We start from the raw sequence: 24,588 nt of genomic DNA, 5'->3' as shown, positions 1-24,588 counted from the left end.
TGTTTAGTCCTGTAATAGTATCTCGACCTGTTTAAAATTATTTCTAATTGATCCAACCATATGGATATCAAAATAAATATATTTTAATGATATAACCAAATTTTCAGATCAAAATAATTTTATTTGGTTTGTTATTTTAACAGTCAAGTATCAGTTTGACTATTACCACTAACTAGTGTTTAGTCATTAATTGGTGTTTCGATTTTTTTTAAAATATTTTTCCTGGATCCAACCGTATGGATATCAAGATATATATATTTTAGTGATATAACCAAATTTTTTTTAAAAAATAAATTTATTTGATAAGTTATTTTCACAGTCAAACACCTATTGACCAGAATTTTTTCTGACTCGGCTCGGCTCGGATCGGCTCGTTTATGTTCGCGAACAAGCTCGTGTTCGGCTCGTTAGTTAACGAGCTCGAGCTCGAACACGATTTTTGTTCGATAAGAAAGCTCGGCTAGGCTCGTCAGAAAAAAATTAAAGCTTGGCACTGTTCGATCAAAACTCGGCTCTGCTCGGTTCGTGAACAGCTCTATCAAGTCCTCTATGGTAGAGAAGAACTTGAATACTGAAATTTGGATTGGATTCCCCATTTTATCAAAGCAAGGATTCAAGCAGAAATACTGATAAGCAATGTCAAACAAGTGCTGAAGAGTCAAAGGATTTGCAGCAGATGAAGCAATCTGGTAAACGTGATAATCACTTGAATTCTGATCATTTGGTATACTTCCTTTACAACCATGTTTTGCTAATGTTGAATTTATAACAATGTCGGCTGGTATCTGCATGTTTTAGAAAAGTTCACATAAATATTTAAACCTACATACCTACCTGAGATTCTATTAGAAGAAAATAAACCAGAGAGACCTAGCTTTCCCTTGCATTACTGGTTAAAAAACACTTCCAATATTATTCTATCAAGTAGCAGAAATAAATAGAAATTTTACCACATCCAGAATTATGTTGGGATTCGAAACTAGACCAGGCAGCTTGCCTTTTCCATAAGAAAACATAACTGGATCCATCATCCTAATCAGGTTAGACATATATATCAGTAATGACATAAAGTCAGTGTTTTAGGGCAAATTACATCATAGATTTATATTAGTAGGGAGTTAGTTTTTGTTCATTATTACTTACCTGTTTCCTTCTATCCAGCCGGGAAATGGTTCTGATAAGGTGCTCTCAATATATAACAGTCGGCCGAATGATGATCACAGGTAGCTCTCCTTTTGTATCTTCAACTACCATCTCCCACATTGCTTTGCTAAATGAATACGTGTTTGCCCATCCATATTTCTGTGCCCTGCTCCACCAATCCATATCCTTTAAACGTGGTTGTATTTTCTTTGTTTTGCGACATTGTTTGCTTAAAATTTTTCAATGCTCTAGCTACTTCTTTATTCATTTGTTTTGAAGTGCAAAATATTTGTTAACCACAATGGTTGATAATTTATTTAAAAAATTATTAAAAAACGAATTTAAATCTTTGCTGACCTCCTCATGCCCAATTCTCTAGTATTTTGACCATTTTCAATCTCTTTTGACGATTGTTCTAGTTCTGATGCAAGCCTTAGTTCAGCTTGGATATCCAAGTCATGGATATGTTTATGTGATCCGTCAAATATATCAGCATTGCTTTTTAGAAAATGTCCCTTGCCGAATGACTCTTCCATGATCTTTCCTTCTGCTTGTCTACAAACATAGGCTGTACCAAAAGAAAGATTGTCAAGGATTGTAACTTTACCTTGTTTGTAATCAACTTGCGTCGCTTTTGAAATGTTATTAACCTGATTATTACCTGTTGATATATGAACATATAACTTCAGATTTTTGCATTCTCTTAGCATAATTTACTATTCGTGCAGTTCCTCCAGTGTTAACATTTGCAGATATTTCAAACCTGGTAGATTGAAGAAATCAGATAAGAACAAAAAACAAATACGTACATAACTCACATAAACGCACATATATAATCAGGGCCGTTCCATTCCATACAGGGGCCGGGGCAAAATCAAAAAAAAGTGCCCTAATTTTCTTCCATAATCTATAACCAAAAGTACTCAGATAAATATGTTAATGTCACCAATTCAGCTTCAAACAACACCAATATAGTATCAAAAACTATAATTAAAAAGGCACAATCTAGAGCACCCAGTGCCTGCATTAAGGGGGTTTTAGTGCAATCAATTAACTTGATCTTTTCAAATGCTCAATGACTGTAATTCAACAAATATGATAGTCCCTTACTCGTATTTGGATCACGTTAAATATGATAACTACATAATATATAAGGGAAAAAATTGAAATAACTTGAGAAAAAAATTATCATTCGTAAACTTAATAACTCTAAACCAAATAATACATTGATAATTCAAATAAAATTATATTATTAAATATTAAAACCAACCTATAAATTAAAAATAAAGAAGCTGAAGTTTGTAAAATTTTGAAATAACACACACAAAAATTTACCACTAGAAAAGTATAAGGACATATTTATAATATTTTTGATTTTTATAGGAAATGTGTGTGTATATATATAATATATATAGAGAAAAGTTCTATGGAGACCCCGTTTTCAGTATAAAATATATTATTTTGTGAAGTATGTTTTACGAGTATCACTAATTCATTAAAATTATTGAAGATCATTTAAATTTAATAAGTAGAATGTGTATGTTCTGCAAACTGAACCAATGTTTTGCAAACTTAACATGTTTTGCAGAATAAAATATTTTTGTAATGTTTTACATGCAGTACATATATGATATTCAAGATTTTGAATAAAATAAGGATCTTTGTAGAGCATGATTCGCAAAATAATATGTTTTTCAATGTTTTTATGCAATATTTAACTTGCGGTCTCGAAAAAAAAATGGTCTCCATAGAACTTAATATATATATATATATTATTAAAATTTTCAGAATTTTGGGCCCATTTAAATGTATGGGCTCAGCGGTCGCCCTCCCTACCTCTGAGCCCACCCCTGTATATAATTGACCTCATTGACCTTTTTTTTTAAATAGAAAACAAGCAAGTTGATCCATTTTAGGTACGTAAGAGCATCTCCAAGGGCAATAGTTAAAACTATTAGCTAAAACATGGTTAGGTAAAATTTTGTTGAACTTGTAAGAAATTATGCTCAAGTGGTATTAGCTATAATCATTAGCTATATTCAATTTTTTTTAATTAATTTTAAATAAATATATATATATATATATATATATATATATATTAGAGACAATAAAATAATAATTATATTTAATAAAAAGAAATTTAATAATAATTTATAATTTTTTTACATTTATATCAATATTTTAAACTAAAATTATAAAACTAAAAATAAATAATTTATATTATTAACTAAAAGTATGATAACATATTTAAAAATAAATAAAATAAATAGATTAACAAACACTACTGACATATTAAATAAAATATACAACTAAAACATATCTTATATTAGAATTTTTATAAATTTAGTTAACAATAAAATAATATTTTTACACTTACCATTATATAAAATATTTAAGTTAAATATTGAAAAATATAATTTAATGTAATATGCTCATGTTATAATTAAATAATGGGTTAGAATTAGGGTGACAGCTGACGTGGATAATTATAGATGATGGCAAATGATTCAACAAATGTAGCGTGCATGTTTTTAGTTATCTAAAATTATACCTAACAGGACTTAGAGTTGGAGTGGTATAATATATTGACACGTAGACATTATACTTAACAGGTGCTTAGAGTTGGAGATGCTCTAACATTATTGTTGTAAACCCTTTTAGGTACATAACATATTATTGTTGTAAATCGAGGTCCGCTCTTTAGACATTCAAGAATTCATTCCCTTCGTTCTTTTTTCGATCTACTGATGTAGCAAAATAATTCTGCATTTTATGTATATGTGTATATGTCAATACACCGGCTAGTTTGAAAGGATAATCACTGATAGTACATATAGCTCACGCAGTGCCTTGCCCCGGACTCCTAGCTCATACAGCTCCTGGAAGGACTAGTCCGGGACTCATAACTCCACGCGGCTCCTGGGAAGACTAGTCCGGCGCACCACTAGTCCTGACTGGCCCAGTCCCGCAAGCCCAACCTTGACAAATCCCAGCACGTGAGACACTGACCCAAGCACATGATGGGGACAACTGTCACACATCAATCATGGGAATAATCAGGGCACGTATCAGAAGATCCTCAGAGCATTCCTCAGCCAGTCCCGCACTGACACGTGTAAAGCATCCACTCCCGCCAGGTGTCCTCCGCTCCCAGAACCAATGGCCACGATTTAAAGGTACCAACCCCAAAACCCTACCCTTGGGCTATAAATAGCCCAAGAAGTTGAGGTTTTGGGGTTAATTACTCTTTCACACTAATATACACACACAGTAACCTTACCTTCATATCTATCTTCATCTTCCTCAAAAGCGAGTTCTTACTCTCACGCCGGAGGCGCCGCGGGACCCAAACCCCCCTTCCGGTGTTGTTTTGTAGGAACCCCACCACAGCTACACTTCTACAGTGGCGAAGGATCCAGGCACGGCGTCGAAGGAGCGGCCCCGCCACCAGGAGTTATCATTTGGCACTAGAAGGAGGGGTCGAACATCCTTGGTCTCGGTGCCCCTGGATTCATCTTCATCAGCAAGCTCTTGAAAGAGTCCATTTATTTAACTAGTAAGAACCCAAGCAACCAAGCTCTCTCATAAACATGAATGTTATTATTTTAAGCCACGTTTGTGTGTGCTCGTTATTCTAGGCCGCGTTTGTGCGAGCCCATTTCGTTGATTTAAGCCACGTTGGTCTGTGCTATTGTCGGTTTTGTTAATTTGTTGGTGTTTGTTGTCATTCTGGGTAGTTTTTACGATTTTCGATAAGCAACCTTAGATCGATATCCTCTCTAGCATATTGTTGTTATTTGTTTTTGGTATTGTTGAGAAATGGCAAGACCAGGAAAACATACTTCTGGGAGACCATCTGCTAGTACTCAGGCCCAGCAGCCGGACCACTCCCTGGCCCTTGACCCATGAGTCGACAGGGAGACGCTCCAGGAGCAACAATTGCAACACACTCCCGTTGCAAACACCAGGGATGCCAGGACCCTCATTGAGCTGAACCAATACAAGTACACCAATGTCCCCGTGGCCGAAGAGCACATGGCCAATTTACATATGATGAACTAGCAGAAGCAATCAGACTCTACAGATAGGAGCAGACCCGGCTCCAAGAAGAAGCCGAACTAGAGGAGGAGCCGGAGGAGTCCGGGGACTCCGAGCAATCAAAGAGGTCTGTGTTTGACCGCATTGGAGCCAAAGGGAAGAAAAGCAAAAAAGATCAAAGCAATAAGAAAGAATCAGAAGCTGCTAAGCAAAGAAAGTTGGAAGAGATGCGGGAACAAATCAGGAAAGAGGAAGAAGCAAAACTTGAGCTAAAGATCCAAAAGAGAATGCAGCTCGAAGAAGAAAAGCTACTGGCCAAGTCCAAGACAAAAAGAACCCGGAGAGACCCTACTCCGGAGCTAATTTCTGACGATGAAGAAGAAGAGAAGCAGCAGGACCTAAAAGATATGATCTATGAATTACAAATAAAGATGGACAGAGACTCAGGAGTGGAGATCGGAGAAACACTCACTCCTTTCAGCCACTCCTTGGAAGCTATGCCCCGACAGCGGGACTTGAAACATTACAATTTCGACTCATTTGGTGGTCTAGGAGACCCGGAGGAGCACCTGAACTACTTCGAGCAAATAGCGCAGATATACTACTACAATGACTTGACGAAATCAAGGTTCTTCGCTTCAACTCTTAAGGGAGGGGCCCAGAGATGGTTCAGCAGGATCCCCTCCCGCAGCATCCATAGTTGGAAGGAGTTTCACGCTTCTTTCCTTCGAAGATTTCGGGCAAACAAAACGCATGAAATGCACATGTGTCACCTGGAGACAATCCGGCAGAACGACAATGAGTCCCTCTCTGCATACATGCGCCGGTTCCAGGAAGCAATCAACAAAGTCTCAAGCTTGGATGAGAGGGAAGCTTTGAGCATTTTCAGAAGGAACCTGGACCCAGAGCACAATGAGAGATATATAGTGGAGCTAATCAATAAGGAGCCAGAAAGCTTAGCAGCAGCTTATTCTATGGTTGCCAGGTTCATAAAGGAAACAGATGTACTCCAGGCAATGAGAATGACCCGGAATGGGGGGTCCAGGAGTAAGAACACTGATGACCGACCGAAAGGGGGTTACCATCAAGACAAGAAGTTCAAGCAAAGCAACCAAAGCCAAGACAGACAAGCTAATCCGGTTTTTCAGAGACTTGGTCCTAAACAGGAGCCGAACAGCGACCCAGGACTCGTGAAGCAACCCCGGGAGCCGAAGCAGGAGCCGTACTGGACTCCTCTCAATATGACCCGGGAGGAAATATTGAAAGAGATGAAGGACAAGCCTTTTTATTATCCTCCGAAACCAATGCAAACTCCTCCGGAGAGCAGGCCTTACAATAGGCAGTGTGATTATCATGAGACACATGGCCACAAGACTGAGAATTGCTTGTCACTCAAGTACTTCATTGAGGACCAAGTGAAAAAAGGAAACATGAATAAGTACTTAGTCCGGGACAACAACAACAGGGGGGACGCGCAGAAGAGAGGGAAGAATATAGTCAATGTAGTTCTGGGGGGCTCTCACTCCCCACCCCGAAGTCCGGACTTTGGCGAAGAAGTGCTCTCAATACAATCAGTCCCAGACCTGGTGATATCCTTCAGTAGCAAGGACTACGAAGGAGTCAACCCTCATCACAATGCAGCTTTGGTTGTCACTCTGGACATCTTTGATAATGAAGTAAGAAGAATGCTCATAGATAATGGGTCCTCAGTGAATATTCTCTTCAAGCACACAGTAGATAGAATGCAGTTAGGGAGCGTCCGCTCGAATGAGTGCCGGGAGGACCCACTTTACGGGTTCGGCCACAACTTAGTCCCGATCCAAGGAACTCTATATCTGCCAGTAATTTTCGGAACTGCTCCTAACCAAGTAACTCATGTCATTAAGTTCTATGTGATCAACGCCCCTTCATCATACAACGGAATCATTGGCAGATCAGCTTTAACAATGATGCAAGCAATAACTTCAATCTCCCACCTCAAGATCAAGTTTCCAACCCCGACTGGAGTCGGAGAGATAAAAGGAGATTATGGCGTTGCTGAAACATGCTACACCCAGGGCTTAGTCATGGCAGAAACTCATCAAGATAACAAAAGGAAGGCAACAGTTCTCCGCAAGCAACAAAGCATGAAGAAGCACCGACCCCGAATAAGGGAATAAGCAACAAAGGAAGTACAAGTCATTGACTCAGGTACGGAGCAACAAAGAAAGGCAACAACTCCGGAGGGACCAGAAAGCAACCAAGTCATGGTAGTCGACAAAGCAAATCAGGTCCCAGACCAAGCTAGTCCTACCATGCAAACAACCAAAGAATCTGAACAAGCAAACTTCTATCTGTAGAAGAACTCTGAAGCCCGAATTCATCAGATGGTTTCAAACAAAGAACAAGCAAAATTTGAAGCTGCAGTCGAAACAGAAGAAGTCCAGGTAGATGAAAGCAGTTCTAGCAAAAAAGTGAAAGTTGGGTCAGGACTCGAGGAGTCCTTTAAGGAGAGATTGGTGTCCTTGCTCCGGGAGTACAAAGATGTTTTTTCCTGGAGTCCAAGAGACATGCCAGGATTACATGAATCCATAGCAATGCACAGCTTGGATGTCAACCCTAACAGAAAACCAGTAAAACAGAAGAGAAGAAATTTTGCTCCGGAGAGGCAAAGAGCCATTGATGAAGAAGTGGAAAAGCTACTAAAAGCAGGAATCATCAAAGAAATCAAATATCCAGAGTGGCTAGCTAATGTGGTCATGGTTAAGAAGTCCAACGGCAAATGGAGAATGTGTGTGGACTATACTGATCTGAATGATGCGTGCCCGAAGGACCCATACCCTCTCCCAAATATTGACCATCTAATAGATGCCACCTCCGGACACGTCATGCTGAGTTTCATGGACGCCTTCTCCGGATACAACCAGATAAAGATAAACCCAAAGGACATCCCCAAGACAGCATTCATAACTCACAGAGCGGTATATGCTTATGTGATGCTACCCTTCGGACTGACAAGCACATGATCCACTTATCAAAGAGCCATGAACAAGATATTCAAGTCCCAGATCGGGAGAAACTTGGAATGCTATGTCGATGACATGATTTCAAAATCAACAACTGTACCAGGGCATGTGGAAGTTCTGAAGGAGTGCTTCGAAAACCTGAGGAAGAACCAACTCAAGCTGAATCCGGAGAAATGCACCTTCGGAGTAGGAGCAGGAAAGTTCCTAGGATTCATGATCAGCAACAGAGGCATAGAAGCCAATCCGGAGAAAATAAAAGCAATCCAGGATATGAAAGCTCCCAGGACACAAAAAGATGTGCAGAAGCTTGCAGGATCACTAGCAGCACTCAGGAGATTTGTCTCAAAGTTAGCAGAGAGGTGCTTACCATTCTTTGATTTACTCAAAGGAGCAACCAACAAGAAAGAGGTGAACTGGAATCCGGAGTGCCAAAAGGCATTCGAAAAAATCAAGTACTACCTCTCCCAGCCCCCAATCCTAACTAAAGCTCAACCAGAAGAACCTCTGTACTTATACTTGTCAACATGAGCACAAGCAGTAGGAGCCGCCCTAATCAGGGAGGAGAATGGAGCGCAACAACCAGTTTACTATGTAAACCAAGTCCTAAAAGATGCAGAAACAAGATACCCAAGATTGGAAAAGTTTGCCTTTGCCCTAGTCACAACTTCAAGAAAACTCAGGCACTACTTCCAAGGGAGAAAAATCAGAGTGGTGACAAATCAACCACTAAGGAAAATTATCCACAAACCAGATGCTTCGGGAAGACTTGTTAATTGGGCTGTGGAATTGAGCCAATACAACTTAAGTTTCATCCCCAGGACTGCCATCAAAGCCCAAGCACTTGCAGATTTCATAATCGAGTGCAACTTCCCAGAGGAAGAACCACTACAAGGAAAACAGGCTTTAACAACGGTTTATGTCCGTTGTCTGATACTCTATTTTTCCGTTGACTATTGAGCCGCCGTCTGTTAATTGGATCAGACAACGGGTATAAGATGTTGTGTGAGATTGTACACACAATGATTGTGGATTAAGCCCGTCGTATTACATCCAGAAAAGACAACATTTTTTGCATGTTTTTGTCGTAACAAGCGACATTACTCAAGGGTTCTCACAAACTCATAAAACCGTTGTGTAGGCTGTCACTGAGAGTATAACATTAAAATCAATCCTACAACATTTATTGTTGTATAAACTTTGTTGTGTACCTGGATAGACAAGAAAAATGAAAATAAGCTCATAGAACTCTTGTAATAAATTTCTATACACAACATTTTTATATTTTAATATATGACATGATCTGATACATACAACTGTTTACTTGTCCCAATGTGTTGTATGAATACCTTTGATACAATATATTAAAATTTTATAGACAATGGTTTGATGGTGGTGTTGTATGAGTTAATTTTGTACTAAGGTTTTGTTTATGAAAGCATTGTTTTACTATTAAAGATATGATGTTTTTAATGAAGTTTGGTTATTAAAAGCGTTGTCTTTCTCAAAATATAACAAGTAATTAAATAAATGTAACTTCACAAATCTGAAAAAAAGTTCTAAATTTAATCCATGATTGAAAATCATGGAAACATAGTTATACAAAAGCTAAAAGCATATTCATATCCCTGCCTTCATGAGTCTAAGATTTCTACAACTTAAAGAAAATACAGAGTCTATAAGGATTTGACGTTGGTTACTCAAAGCTCACACTTAGCCTTTTCAGCTTCACTTGGCGTCTCCCGTAAGAGCTATGTTGTCCTTGCAATATCATTACAGCATGTAGTAGGCAATTTCCCAATCTGGAGAAAACAATCTTCAAAATAAATCGATAACCACTCTAAGTTAATATTTTCTTCCTGCATAATAAGAAAATCAAAGAACTGATATCATTTCCTCTTTCTGTATGAACATGAGCTATATCACGCTTGACTCTTTGAAATTACCTCTGGAATAGTTATCAGAAAACAAGACAATTACAATAAAGATCTGCATAATCCAATAGGTTTGACATTGACCACCCTCCTGCTCATTTCTGCATAATCATTTTACAGCTAATACATATAATACATGAACTCATCAAGAGAAAGATAATTAACATATGTATACACACTCCATTTGTTTTTGACTTTATTTTCCTAGTTACTGTACTCTTGGCTTTTACTACATAATTAACATATATATTTGCCTAGTGCTGCTATTTTCCTATGAGTAGTAGCAGTAACAACTTACAACTCTCTATCTCTCTCGTTATCTTCTCTTTCAATTCTAGGCTATTGGGGAAACTTAAGGAGGCAGCTACCAAGATGGGTAATTGCTTTGCTTCTTCTGCTTCTGCAAAAGTTGATGCTACCCACACCTCCCATCCCCGTAATCATTCCTCCCATCCATCCTCATATATTTTTATATAAATTTCATTTTTTTACAACACCACCACTTTTGTTTTCTTCAAAATTTATTTATTGTAGTACTTGGGTTTTCAAATCCTTTGTTTTCGATTTAATATCTGAATATATCAATAAAGAAAAGAGATATTTTGTAAGTTAATTTTACCCTGTAAAATGGTTAGGTAGACTGCTGCAATATTGAGCTTCTTGCTTCAATATTCAGCCTCAAAGTTGATATGTGTATATGACTAGAATTAATATCTGATATAGATTATTAGCTTACAATAATACATCTTAAACATGAGTTTAATATAGATAAATTCTTGATGAGTTCATTATATTTGCAATAAAAGAAAATGTGAAAAAAATAGAGAAGCAAAAAGAAATGAAAATAATTACCTTGCAGTTCACAACATTGATCAAATGTCAAATCTGCTAAAACAGCAACATGTTTGTCACTTGAAGCTGCTCTAAATGTGAACTTCTTCTGAAGTTTTGAACTCCGTTCAGGGACAACACAAACACGAAGCTTAAGCACATTCTCACCTCTTCTGACTTTTAACCACAAGTCCTCTCTACGATGACTAATTTTCCCAAGTTGCAAGCTGAAATCAGACCTGCCTTTTGCCTTGACAAACAGAAGTTCATCGTTAGCATCCTCTGCAATACCTTCTATAATATCTCCATGCAAAGGCATCATTTCATCCCATTCTTCTACAACTTCTGCAACTGAAGTTCCTTCCTTGCCACTGTCTTCGTTGCTAGATATCGATCGATTATGTTGATTGTGAGGTAAAGAGTCTCTGGCCTCAGATCGTATTTGTTCTGAACTTCAATCAACCAGTCTACAAGTATGGCTCTCATTTTCTCATTAATTTCAGGCTGTGAATGTATGTAGTCAAAAAACCTGGTTTCATTCAACAAGAGAGAAGAGTTTGATAGGTCAGACCCCTTGCCTTTTATCTTGTAATATAGTACTAGACAAAGGTTCCAGAAGAAATGGGAAGAAGTCATAAACACTAAACTGTCAACAAGTTATAAAATTACGATGTGAATACTTATGAAGTGCATTCATATCTTAACAAAAGGCCTCAACTAGTCTGACATCCTTATACAAAAGCAAATATAGTCATATAAAGAGTAACTAACAAAAAATACATTACTTAAAGGCAAAAAAGCAGGCAACAATGTTATAATTAGACATCAATTAAAGGACTCGGACCAGTCTTAAACAACAAAGTTCTAGGCGGGATGGCTGAAACAGAAGTTTAAGATAATAGTGATGAACCTACGGGTTATGGCAATCAGTAGTGTCCTCGTTTACAAGAAGACTCCATTTCGTCCTTCCACAGCCACTGCACCCAAAATGTTTCACCTGCATAACTTTATGCCCCAACATAAATTAAAACTCAATCCTCAACTGAAGCCCCAAACTAATAAAAGAATCATACCTAAAAATTGAATTACAAAAGGAAGAATAGAAAATAGAAAATAGACCCAAACCGAAGAAAAGTACACATACATCCAGATGTGTGTGATGTCTAGAGATATATACACTTACATCTATCTGGGCGTGTATGAAGTGTATTGGTTCTGGTTGTAAGATTGAGAGAGGGAGATAGAGGGGGAGAGATGGAGAGAAAGAGAGAGTTCGATCTGTTTGTGATGTGAGATTGAATAGCGGCTGGTATGATGTTTAGGGATTAAGAAAAAGGGGGAAACCAAAATCTGAGAAGGAAGGGGGAAATGAAATATTGGCCGGTGGAGGGAAACAAATATCAGTCTTGATTGAGTAAAAATATATCAAATTTACAAGTAACTACATTTAAATAATAATCTTGTAAATCGAAAAAATCATTTTAAAAATTAATCTTATAAATCGGGAACGAGTCTCGTTATCAGGAGGGGTAATTTTACAGGATTTTTCTAATCCTTACATGCAAGATGAATTTCAAATTTTTTAGTAATTTTTTTTATGACTAAAATTGATATATCTTAACATTCGTATGGTTGGATCGTCGAAAAAATAATTTTAAAAATTAATCGTGTAAATCGGGAACGAGTATCGTTGTTGGGAGGGGTACTTTTACCGAATTTTTCTAATCCTGACATGCAAGATGAATTTCAAATTTTTTAATAATTTTTTCATATGACTAAAATTAATATATCTTAACATCCGTGCGGTTAGATTGTCGAAAAAAATATTTTAAAAATTAATCTTATAAATCGGGAACAAGTCTCGTTGTTGGGAGGGGTACTTTTACCGAATTTTTCTAATCCTGACATGCAAGATGAATTTCAAATTTTTTAATAAATTTTTCATATGACTAAAATTGATATATCTTAACATCCGTACGGTTGGATTGTCGAAAAAAATATTTTAAAAATTAATCTTATAAATCGGGAACAAGTCTCGTTGTTGGGAGGGGTACTTTTACCGAATTTTTCTAATCCTGACATGCAAGATGAATTTCAAAATTTTTAATAATTTTTTCATATGACTAAAATTGATATATCTTATCATCCATACGGTTGGATTGTCGAAAAAAATATTTTAAAAATTAATCTTATAAATCGGGAACCAGTCTCGTTGTCGGGAGGGGTACTTTTACCGGATTTTTCTAATCCTGACATGCAAGCTGAATTTCAAATTTGTTAATAATTTTTTTATATGACTAAAACTGATATATCCTAACATCCGTACGGTTGGATCGTCAAAAAAATCATTTGAAAAATTAATCTTGTAAATTGGGAACGAGTCTCGTTGTCGGGATGGGTACTTTTACTGGAATTTTCTAATCATGATGTGCAAGATGAATTTCAAATTTTTTAATAATTTTTTCTTATGACTAAAATTGATATATCTTAACATCCGTACGGTTGGATCATCGAAAAATTAATTTTAAAAATTAATCTTGTAAATCGGAAACGAGTCTCGTTGTCTGAAGGGGTACTTTTACTGAATTTTTCTAATCCTGACGTGCAAGATTAATTTCAAATTTTTTAATAATTTTTTTTTATGACTAAAATTGATATATCTTAACATCCGTACGGTTGGATTGTTGAAAAAAATATTTTAAAAATTAATCTTATAAATCGGGAACCAGTCTCGTTGTCGGGAGGGGTACTTTTACCGGATTTTTCTAATCCTGACATGCAAAATGTATTTCAAATTTTTTAATAATTTTTTCTTATGACTAAAATCGATATATCCTAACATCCGTACGGTTGGATCGTCGAAAAATCATTTTAAAAAATTAATCCTGTAAATCAGGAACGAGTCTCGTTGTCGGGAGGGGTACTTTTACCAGATTTTTCTAATCATGGCATGCAAAATGAATTTCAAATTTTTTAATAATTTGTTCTTATGACTAAAATCGATATATCCTAACATCCGTACGGTTCGATCGTCGAAAAATTATTTTAAAAAATTAATCCTGTAAATCGGGAACGAGTCTCGTTGTCGGGAGGGGTACTTTTACCAAATTTTTCTAATCCTGGCATGCAAAATGAATTTCAAATTTTTTAATAATTTATTCTTATAACTAAAATCGATATATCTTAACATTCGTACGATTGGATCGTCGAAAAATCATTTTAAAAAATTAATCCTGTAAATCGGGAACGAGTCTCGTTGTTGGGAGGGGTACTTTTACCAAATTTTTCTAGTCCTGGCATGTAAAATAAATTTCAAATTTTTTAATAATTTGTTCTTATGACTAAAATTGATATATCTTAACATCCGTACGGTTGGGTCGTCGAAAAATCATTTTAAAATATTAATCCTGTAAATCGGGAACGAGTCTCGTTGTCGGGAGGGGTACTTTTACCAGATTTTTCTAATCCTGACATTCGAGATGAATTTCAAATTTTTTAATACTTTTTTTATGAAACTAAAATGAGTATTTCTTAACATCCGTACGGTTGGATCCTCTAAAAAATCATTAAAAAAATTTATCTTTTTCATTAGCTATGAAAAAAATCTAGTACGAGGCAACACCCAACGGTTTTTTATGAAAAATTATTGTCTGAAATAAATTGTGACAACAGTTTTTTTGAAAAAAACCGTTGTCTTAGATGATCAACTTTTTTAAATCTTACGGCTGATATTAAATATAATTTTAATCAACGGCTCTAATTACACCAACTCAACAATCCAAGTGAATGTTTTTTGCCCAATCACATGGTGCCACCTCATCACAAGCAACACTTCAGAAATTTCAAGAATCAGACTTACAGACAACGGTTTTTTATGAAAAAAGGTTGTCTTAGATGAACATTGACAACATTTATTTGAACAAAAGCTGTTGTGTAAGCGTAGCAGCGTTTTTTAATCTAATGGCTGATAATAAATATACATTCAATCAACTGCTCTTATTACACCAACTCAGCAATCCAAGTGAATGTTTTTTCACCAATCACATGGTGCCACCTCATCACAAACAACTGTGAAAAAATCTTTTAAAAAATTTATCTTGTTCATCGGGAACGAATCCCGTGTTGGGAAGAAGTGCTTTTACCAGATTTTTCTAATCCTGACATTCGAGATGAATTTGAAATTTTTTAATACTTTTTTCATGTGACTAAAATAAGTATATCTTAACATCCATACGGTTGGATCGTTGAAAAAATCATTTTAAAAAAATTATCTTGTTCATCGGGAACGAATTTCATGTTGGGAAGTAGTGTTTTTACCAGATTTTTCTAAACCTGACATTCGAGATGAATTTGAATTTTTTTAATACTTTTTTCATGTGACTAAAATAAGTATATCTTCACATCCGTACGGTTGGATCATCAAAAAAATCATTTAAAAAATTTATCTTGTTCATCGGGAACGAATCCCGTGTTGGGAAGTAGTGCTTTTACCAGATTTTTCTAATCTTGACATTCGAGATGAATTTGAAATTTTTTAATACTTTTTTCATTTGACTAAAATAAGTATTTCTTAACATCCGTACGGTTGGATCATCTAAAAAATCATTTTAAAAATTTATCTCTTTAATCGGGTATGGAAAAAAATCTAGTACGAGGCAACATCCAACGGTTTTCTATGAAAAAGTCTTGTCTGAAATAAATAGTGACAACAGTTTTTTTGAAAAAAAACCGTTGTTTTAGATGATCAACTTTTTTAAATCCTACGGCTGATATTAAATCTACTTTTAATCAACGGCTCTAATTACACCAACGCAACAATCCAAGTGAATGTTTTTTCACCAATCACATGGTGCCACCTCATCACAAGCAATGCTTCAGAAATTTCAAGAATCAGACTTACAGACAACGGTTTTCTATGAAAAAAGGTTGTCTTAGATGAACATTGACAACATTTATTTGAACAAAAGCTGTTGTGTAAACGTAACAGCGTTTTTTAATCTAATGGCTGATATTAAATATACTTTCAATCAACTGCTCTTATTACACCAACTCAGCAATCCAAGTGAATGTTTTTTCACCAATCACATGGTGCCACCTCATCTCCTCTTAATGAACGTCTCTCATTATACCAGCTCACCAATACAAGTGACAATGGTTTTATGACCAAAACGCTTGTGTGATGTCCTGACATACAACAGAATAAAAACACTTATATGTCAAGTGATATTTAGACAACACAATGGAAGTACGTTGTTTGATTCCAGCTTAACTAATCCATTGAGAAAACACTTATCTCATTCCAACAATGGTGTTTCACAACGTTGTCTCCATTACTTTCAGACAATGCAAAATTAAACTGTTGTACAAACTACCTCATTTGCACAACATATCTTTAGAAAGGCTTGTCTGTGTCGATTACCTAGACAATAGTTTTTAAAGCATTGTAGGACTGATGAAATCTTTTTATTTAAACAACACCTTATCTCATAAAACGGTTGTCTGATACGATATGCTAGACAACAGTTTTAAACCTATTGTAGTAAAGGGATTCACACAACACCTGTTTTTGGTTTTTAAAAAACTGTTGTGTAAAATTTCTGGGCAACACTTTTTTTGTCAAGCGTTGTCTGATGGGTGTTGTCTGATGACATTTTTCTTGTAGTGAACCGGAACCCATGGACTTGGATCAGGAGCCAAAAAAGGAAACAAGACCGGGAGCCTGGACCTTGAAGGTAGATGGTTCTTCAACAAGCGAGAGGTCAGGAGCCAAACTCATACTCAAAAGTCCAGAAGGATTCAAGATTCAAACAGCCATATCTTTCAACTTCCCAGCAACAAACAATCAAGCAGAATATGAGGCATTGATCGCAGGACTAAAGCTCTCCAGGACCCTAAAGGTCCAAGATTTAAAAGTTTACAGCGACTCCCAGATAGTGGTCAAGCAAACAAATGGAGAATACGTAGCGAAGGACCCTACTCTGGCGAAGTACCAAGCACTGGTCCAGAGCTACTTAGCTTCAATACCAAGCCATCAAGTCCTTCAAATATGCCGAGAAGAAAATGAAGAAGCGGACATCCTATCCAAATTAGTCCGGAACTCATCAGATCTGGACTGCTCAGTTTACTTCGAAGAACTCCACAAACCAACCATTGAATCCGGAGAGATCTTGGAGACAGAAAGCAACCAGAACTGGATGACTCCCTACATCAACTACTTGGACAAAGGGGAGCTCCCAGAAGATAAAGGAAAGGCTCAACGATTGAAAGTAAAAGCAGCTAAGTTCTTCCTTGAAGAAGGACTACTCTACAGAAGAACTTTCTCATCTCCTATCCTGAAGTGTGTTGGCCCAGAAGAAGCAAAGTACTGTTTGGCTGAAGTGCATGAAGGGATATGCGGAGACCACATGTCCGCAAAGGCCCTAGCTCATAAAATCATAAGACAAGGATACTATTGGCCAACTATTCATCAGGATGCAATAGAGTTCGTCAAGAAGTGCAAGGAATGTCAGCTTTTCAGCAACGTGTCCCGGATCAGCCCAGTCCTACCATCCTCAGTCCTGTCACCTATCCCCTTCGCTGTCTGGGGCATTGACATTATGGGACCGTTCCCCCAAGCCAAAGGAGATCTCAGGTACCTACTACTCTCTATTGACTATATGACAAAATAGGTGGAAGCAAAAGCAATGAGGACAATCAATCAACAAGACTGCATAAAGTTTATGGACAATATTTTGATGAGATTCGGGATACCACGGGTCCTTGTATCGGATAACGGACCTCAGTTCATTGGATCAGAATTTGAGTCCTACCTCCAGGAGCGCGGGATCAAGCATAAGAAGTCATCGGTCGCATATCCCCAGGGAAACGGCCAAGTAGAAGTAACCAACAAAATCCTGCTCCGAGACATTGAAAAGAGACTCAAAGAAAGCAAAAGCAAATGGCCAAAACAACTACAAAGCTTACTTTGGTCCTATAGAACAATCCCAAGGACAAGCACCGGAGAAACTCCATTCAAACTAGCTTATGGGACAGAAGCAATGCTTCCTATTGAAGTGGGCTCTCCTTCCTACAGAGCAATAAACTTTGAAGAAGAAGCAAATGAAGAAGGACTCAGAACAAATATGGAACTAATTGATGAGGTCCGGGACCAAGCTATAGAAAGGATGGAAAAATACAAGGAGAAAATAAGAGAACACTTCAGTAAGAAGTCAAGAGTCAAAAACTTCCAAGTTGGAGACTTAGTCCTTCGAGACACTGAAGCATCAGATTCCACAAACATCAGAAAGTTAATGCCCAAATGGGAAGGACCATACAAGATCAAAGAAGCCATCAGGCCAGGAACCTACAAGCTCTTGAACATGGATGGCTCAGAAGTGCCAAACACTTGGCACGGACTAAGGCTAAGGAAATTCTACCAGTAGCACAACAAACAAAGCAACCAAAAAACCTGTAGCCAATATGGCAAGCAACCAAAATGTTTCTCCTTCTATATTGTATGAATCATCAATGAAAAGCTTTCTTTTTAACTTGCATATTTTTCAAAAGCAACCACTAGTCCGGACAAGCTATGAGTCAGGACTAGAGCAACCATTTTTACTTAGAATTAATTTTCTAATTAAATGCAACCACTAGTCCGGACAAGCTACAAGTCAGGACTAGAGCAACCATCTTTTACTTAGAATTAATTTTCTAACTAAAAGCAATCACTAGTCCGGACAATCTATGAGTCAGGACTAAAGCAACCATTTTTACATAGAAATAATTTTCTAACTAAATGCAACCACTAGTCCGGACAAGTTACAAGTCAGGACTAGAGCAACCATCTTTTACTTATAATTAATTTTCTAACTAAAAGCAATAACTAGTCCGGACAAGCTATGAGTCAGGACTAGAGCAACCATCTTTTACTTAGAATTAATTCTCTAACTAAAAGCAACCACTAGTCCGGACAAGATTATTAGTCAGGACTAGACCAACAAATTCTACTTGGAAAAATATTCTAAGGCAAAAACAAGCTACACAAACAGAGTAAATAACATCAAAGAAAGAATTCATTACAAATTCACCGGCCTCAAAGGAGCCCGGAGCAAATTATGAAAATTACAAGAATCATAAGTATCAAGTTCTTCCACAAATAGCAAAGTTCACAAAAATAAATTCAAGAGTCCGGAGCACTGGGAGGAATGAAACTGGGACAAGGGCCGTCAAATGGCTCCGGTGCCCCCAATCCGAGCTCAATTTCTTCCTTGGCCTTGATAAACTCGGAGACGAAGCTATCCCAGTCGGCCTCCGGATTAGTCTTTATGTGACGCTCCGCAACCAACCAGCAGCGAGCTATCTCCAGAGCACCAGCATTGGCAAGGGCCCGATCATACTCCTCAGATCTCTTAAATTCATCTATAACCTCAGCCTCCGGACGAACAACAAGCAAAAACAAAGGGAACCAGATAAGAAACATATCAAAGGTCCGGATAGAAAAGGAAATTACTTACAGCCTAGCCTATGCAAAGTTCTATGATTCATAAAAGTATCTCGGGTCATCTGGAAACCCAGAGATTCACAAAAAGCAAAAATTAGCCGGAGAGCATCACCCCGAACCACATCCCTACGGAAGCGAGTCCGGACCCCTTCCGAAGCTATATGGGGGAGATAGTGCAAGTCCAAACCCCGGAGCATGATCAACTCCCCATTCCAAAACTTCAGCGAAGATTGCTGAATAACGAGCCTATAAGAACCACCGTATCCACACTCCGGAGCCCGAAACCGAAGCTCGTACAAAGGGAACTGGCTGGACCGGACCAGGTGAAAGATGTGATGCCACAGCTTAAACGTGGGTTGAACTTTAAATTGATTGCAAGCGGCAATGAACCAAGTTATCCACTTTATTCCATTAGGTGTTATCTGCATCAGAGAGATCTTATATTCATACTTGCACAAATGCTTTAGAAACAGATGCCAGTGTGGATTCCATCCAGACCAGAGATGCTCCAGCCACACAGGAAAGAAGCCATCAGTCGGCCTGTGATGAGCCCTTTCATCAGGAGTCGGCCACCTCCACTCAATCCGAGGATCCAACTGAAAAGCAGCCCGGACAGCAGAATCCTGAGCTTTAAACCCTAACTCAGCATATTCATCCTTTAGCTCATAGTGCTCCTTAGCCACTATGCTATTCGCAAACTTCCAATCAAAGACTTCCCTATCATATGCCCCCGGACCGGCGTTCTGCTGCCTAGCATATCCGGACCTAATGCTCCTATAGTAAAAACTATCCTCAATTTCCTCACTCTTAGTCACGAAATACCCGAGGTTCTCAACCTAGAGCCCTTCCGGACTATACGGTACCTTCCTGGAGGAGATCTTAGCAACCGAAAGCTTCGTTATGGCCTCGGAGTCCGAAGTAGAAGCTTTCTTACCCATTTCAATCCGCTCAGAATTACCAGAATACTCAGAATCCGAACTAGATGGACCCGGATAGCAAGATATGAAAGCCTTGGCAAGAGCTTTAGTCCGGACCATAAACCTAAAACAAGTGACAAAGGTTAGTCTAAAATTCCTACAGTTTATTTATCTTTGAAGCTACATGGTCCGGACTGCCATATTATTCATTTTTATCGCAAGTTAAGACCAACAGTCCGGAGACCCAACAAAGAGCACAATTACTCCGGACTGCAAAAAACCCCGAAACCATGCAACCAAAACTACCCAATTACTCCGAACTCAAACATAAACGCAAACTAATTGCAAATTCCAAAACCTAACCTATTAGTCCGGACTAAGTATCCAAGTACGGACACTAACACAAAACCCTAATCCCAGAAACAATATCAATACAAAATCAAACACCAAAATATACACAAAAACACACATATACATACAAGAACATCCAACAAGAACCGAAAACGAAAGCATACAAACTATAGCATAAACACAAAACCAAACCAAACAATAAACTAAAGGAAAGAAAACAAGAAAAAGAAACTTACGAAGACAAAAATATGGAGTGATTGGGGACGACCAAGAAGCAACAGCGAACCTCCAAGAACTCTCTTGTAATATACGACGGCGAGGGCAACAACAAAGAAGAAAACAACTCAGAGAAAACAGAAAAAGCAAAGAGAGAAAGTGAAAAAAGGTAAAAAATAAAGAAAAAGGCAGGGACTCCTTTTATAGGCATGGTGAAAACCCAACAGCCCTGCCACGTGGCAAAATCGTGTCCACTCATCACAAATGGTTATTATTAAAGAGTCATTATTACTGCACGTCTTTTGAAAAAAGACAACTGTAATAATTCAAATCATTTGGGGGAAAATACCAAAAACGATTCAACTTCCAAGCCCGGACTACACAACTCAGCGCACTCCGTACTGGAGGGCAAGAAAAGCTCAACTCCAGCTAAGGGCAACAACCTTAGTCCTGATACGCTGAACTCAGCACACTCCGGACTAGGGGGGCAAGAAAAGCTCAACTCCTGCTAAGGGCAACCACCTTAGTCCTGATTCGCTGAACTCAGCATACTCCGGACTGGGGAGCAAGAAAAGTTCAACTCCAGCAAAGGGCAACAACCTTAGTCCTGATACGCTGAACTCAGCGAACTCCGGACTGGGGGGCAAGAAAAGCTCAACTCCTGCTAAGGGCAACCACCTTAGTCCTGATTCGCTGAACTCAGCATACTCCGGACTGGGGAGCAAGAAAAGCTCAACTCCAACAAAGGGCAACAACCTTAGTCCTGATACGCTGAACTCAGCGCACTCCGGACTGGGGGCAAGAAAAGCTCAACTCCTGCTAAGGGCAACCACCTTAATCCTGATTCGCTGAACTCAGCGCACTCCGGACTTGGGGGCAAGAAAAGCTCAACTCCTGCTAAGGACAACAACCTTAGTCCTGATTCGCTGAACTCAGCGAACTCCGGACTGGAGGGCAAGAAAAGCTCAAATTCTGCTAAAGAAAACAATCAAAAGCCCATGTTCTACAAACAACCCCAAACTTACTCCCCCATCCAGAAAATCTGCATAAGGGAGTGGGGGGCACATGATAGTACATATAGCTCCCGCAGTGCCTTGCCCCGGACTCCTAGCTCATACAGCTCCTGGAAGGACTAGTCTGGGACTCATAACTCCACGCAGCTCCTGGGAAGACTAGTCCGGCGCACCACCAGTCCTGACTGGCCCAGTCCCGCAAGCCCAACCTTGACAAATCCCAGCACGTGAGACACTGACCCAAGCACATGATGGGGACAACTGTCACACATCAATCATGGGAATAATCAGGGCACGTATCAGAAGATCCTCAGAGCATTTCTCAGTCAGTCCCGCACTGACACGTGTAAAGCATCCACTCCCGCCAGGTGTCCTCCGCTCCCAGAACCAATGGCCACGATTTAAAGGTACCAACCCCAAAACCCTACCCTTGGGCTATAAATAGCCCAAGAAGGTGAGGTTTTGGGGTTAATCACTCTTTCACACTCATATACACACACAGTAACCTTACCTTCATATCTATCTTCATCTTTCTCAAAAGCGAGTTCTTACTCTCACGCCGGAGGCGCCGCGGGACCCAAACCCCCCTTCCGGCGTTGTTTTGTAGGAATCCCACCACAGCTACACCTCTACAGTGGCGAAGGATCCAGGCACGGCGTCGAAGGAGCGGCCCCGCCACGAGGAGTTATCAATCACGATTTTGTTGAAATGGACATCTCGCTCCGATTTTGTTGAAATGGACATCTCGCTCCGATTTTGTTGAAATGGACATCTCGCTCCGATTTTGTTGAAATGGACATCTCTCATGTGAGGTCACCTGAAGTGTAATTTTATTTGATATAAAGGAACCCAAATTTATGAGGAAAAAGACAATTTATTGCAGTTACACAGAGAAGTTAAATTACAATTTGAACAAGCTATATATATATATATATCAAATCGAGTACCTTCCATCAAATTCTGTAGAGGCTGTAGAATGTATGATTATATCGACTTCTCTTGCTATAGAATTAGCTACATTCTCCTGAATACCAACATTAGTTTCACGCATATTTCCAACAATGGGAACCAACTTGCTCATGATAAAACTTTCAAATGATACTGCATGTTTTTCTCGCAGACACTTAAAGAGCTCCGTATTTATAATCTGTTACAGGCAATAAATTACATAAATTTTTCACAATCTTCATGAATAAATGCAAACAACAAAATGGATGGCAAACTTGTTTATTGACATACTTCATTCATTAATCTTCCCATTGTAGCATCCTCATTTTCGGCTTTCATAAGCAAAAAAATCTTATCCACCTCTGGCGTGCTCCTCAGAATCTTCTCGACAAGAACTACATATATAGCAGAGAGTGTGATAATATAAGAGAACAAATGAGCTGTTCTGACACTGAGAAAATAAAGATTTAATATTCAAAAGAAATGATAAGAAACTAACACAGTTCTCTAGCTACACTCACTAATGCACAAACATACTTATATTTACATCGGAAATTGACTTGGCTATGCCAAATTACGAGGAGAACATTAGCTAAGAATCAAACATTTACCTTTTGCAAACAATCCAGTTGCACCGGTGATAAGAAGCTTCTTCCCATTAAAAAAATTGACGATTTCTAGACCATCTTGCATTTTTGAACTTGGCTGCTCATTAGTAAGTGGTACTGAATCCTTTTCAACTAATAAATCACTTTTCCTCCCAGTCTTTGCGGACAAATGAAGACCAGAAGAAATGGTTTGGGAGATCTGATCTCTACAGAAAAACAAGTTGGTGCCTGTTTTCTTCTTAATATTGAACAATCGTTCCCTATAAGTTAAAAACAAGTTGTAGCCATGGATTGCAATAGTGTACTTGGAGAAGGCTAGCTAGCTACTTATTTATAATAGGAGTAAATCCACCCCGGACTGGGACCGTTATCAATAAAAAAAGGCCCAAGAACACCTCGTTTTAAAATAATTCAAAAATTTTATAATAGGAGTATATTAATGTATGCCTGCCATACAAAAAGTCACATGTTTTATCTCGTGATAATAATTTAATTATGGAAAAAATTACTTGAATATTTGGATTTATCAATCCCCGAATCATAAAACTTCTCTCTTTTTTTTTATCGTAGGTAACCCGCAGCCGCTACCTTTCGGGTGTGCAGTGGCTAAATCCTACGGAGTCACGTAATAGCGTGCAAACCACGTGAATCAAGATAAACCGCATTTAAGCGACATGCTCTGACTTAGGAGGCATAATCATAAATTTTCCTTTATATATATATTCAAAAAAATTGTAATTTAAAATTTTATTTGATAAATACCAATCACCCTATTCTTCTAGAAGGCGTAATGGGCTCAAAGATCATCTCTATCCACTACAAGAAAAAAGGCTAAAAGCCACCGGTCAAAAATCGGTTGCTTTTAGCTATAAATGACCAAATTCGGTGGCTTTTGCTATAAAATCCACCGTTCCCTGTCGGTGGTTTTTAACCTGGTCGAAATTCTTTCCAGTGGTGGAATTTATATAAAAGCGACCGCATTTTCGGTTGCTTTTATTCTAAGTCAACTTTCCATCTTTTCCCTTCAACATTTTGGTGAAAATTTGAATCTCCCTCTCTTGATTTTCGTTGAAATTTAAGCTTCCCGCTTCCAGATTAAAGACACCAA

At 38.1% G+C, this 24,588-nt stretch overlaps 1 pseudogene; it reads right to left on the bottom strand.

Annotated features, from left to right (window-relative positions):
• Positions 1–1,484: 1,484 nt before the first annotated feature.
• Positions 1,485–24,145, bottom strand: LOC141718150 (fatty acyl-CoA reductase 2, chloroplastic-like; annotated as a pseudogene).
• Between the last annotated feature and the right edge of the window lie 443 nt (positions 24,146–24,588).

This window comes from Apium graveolens, chromosome 1, assembly GCF_009905375.1.
Source record: "Apium graveolens cultivar Ventura chromosome 1, ASM990537v1, whole genome shotgun sequence".
Classification (NCBI taxonomy): domain Eukaryota; kingdom Viridiplantae; phylum Streptophyta; class Magnoliopsida; order Apiales; family Apiaceae; genus Apium; species Apium graveolens.
The sequence above is the reverse complement of the archived record's forward strand: the minus strand, read 5'-3'. Positions and strand labels throughout refer to the sequence as shown.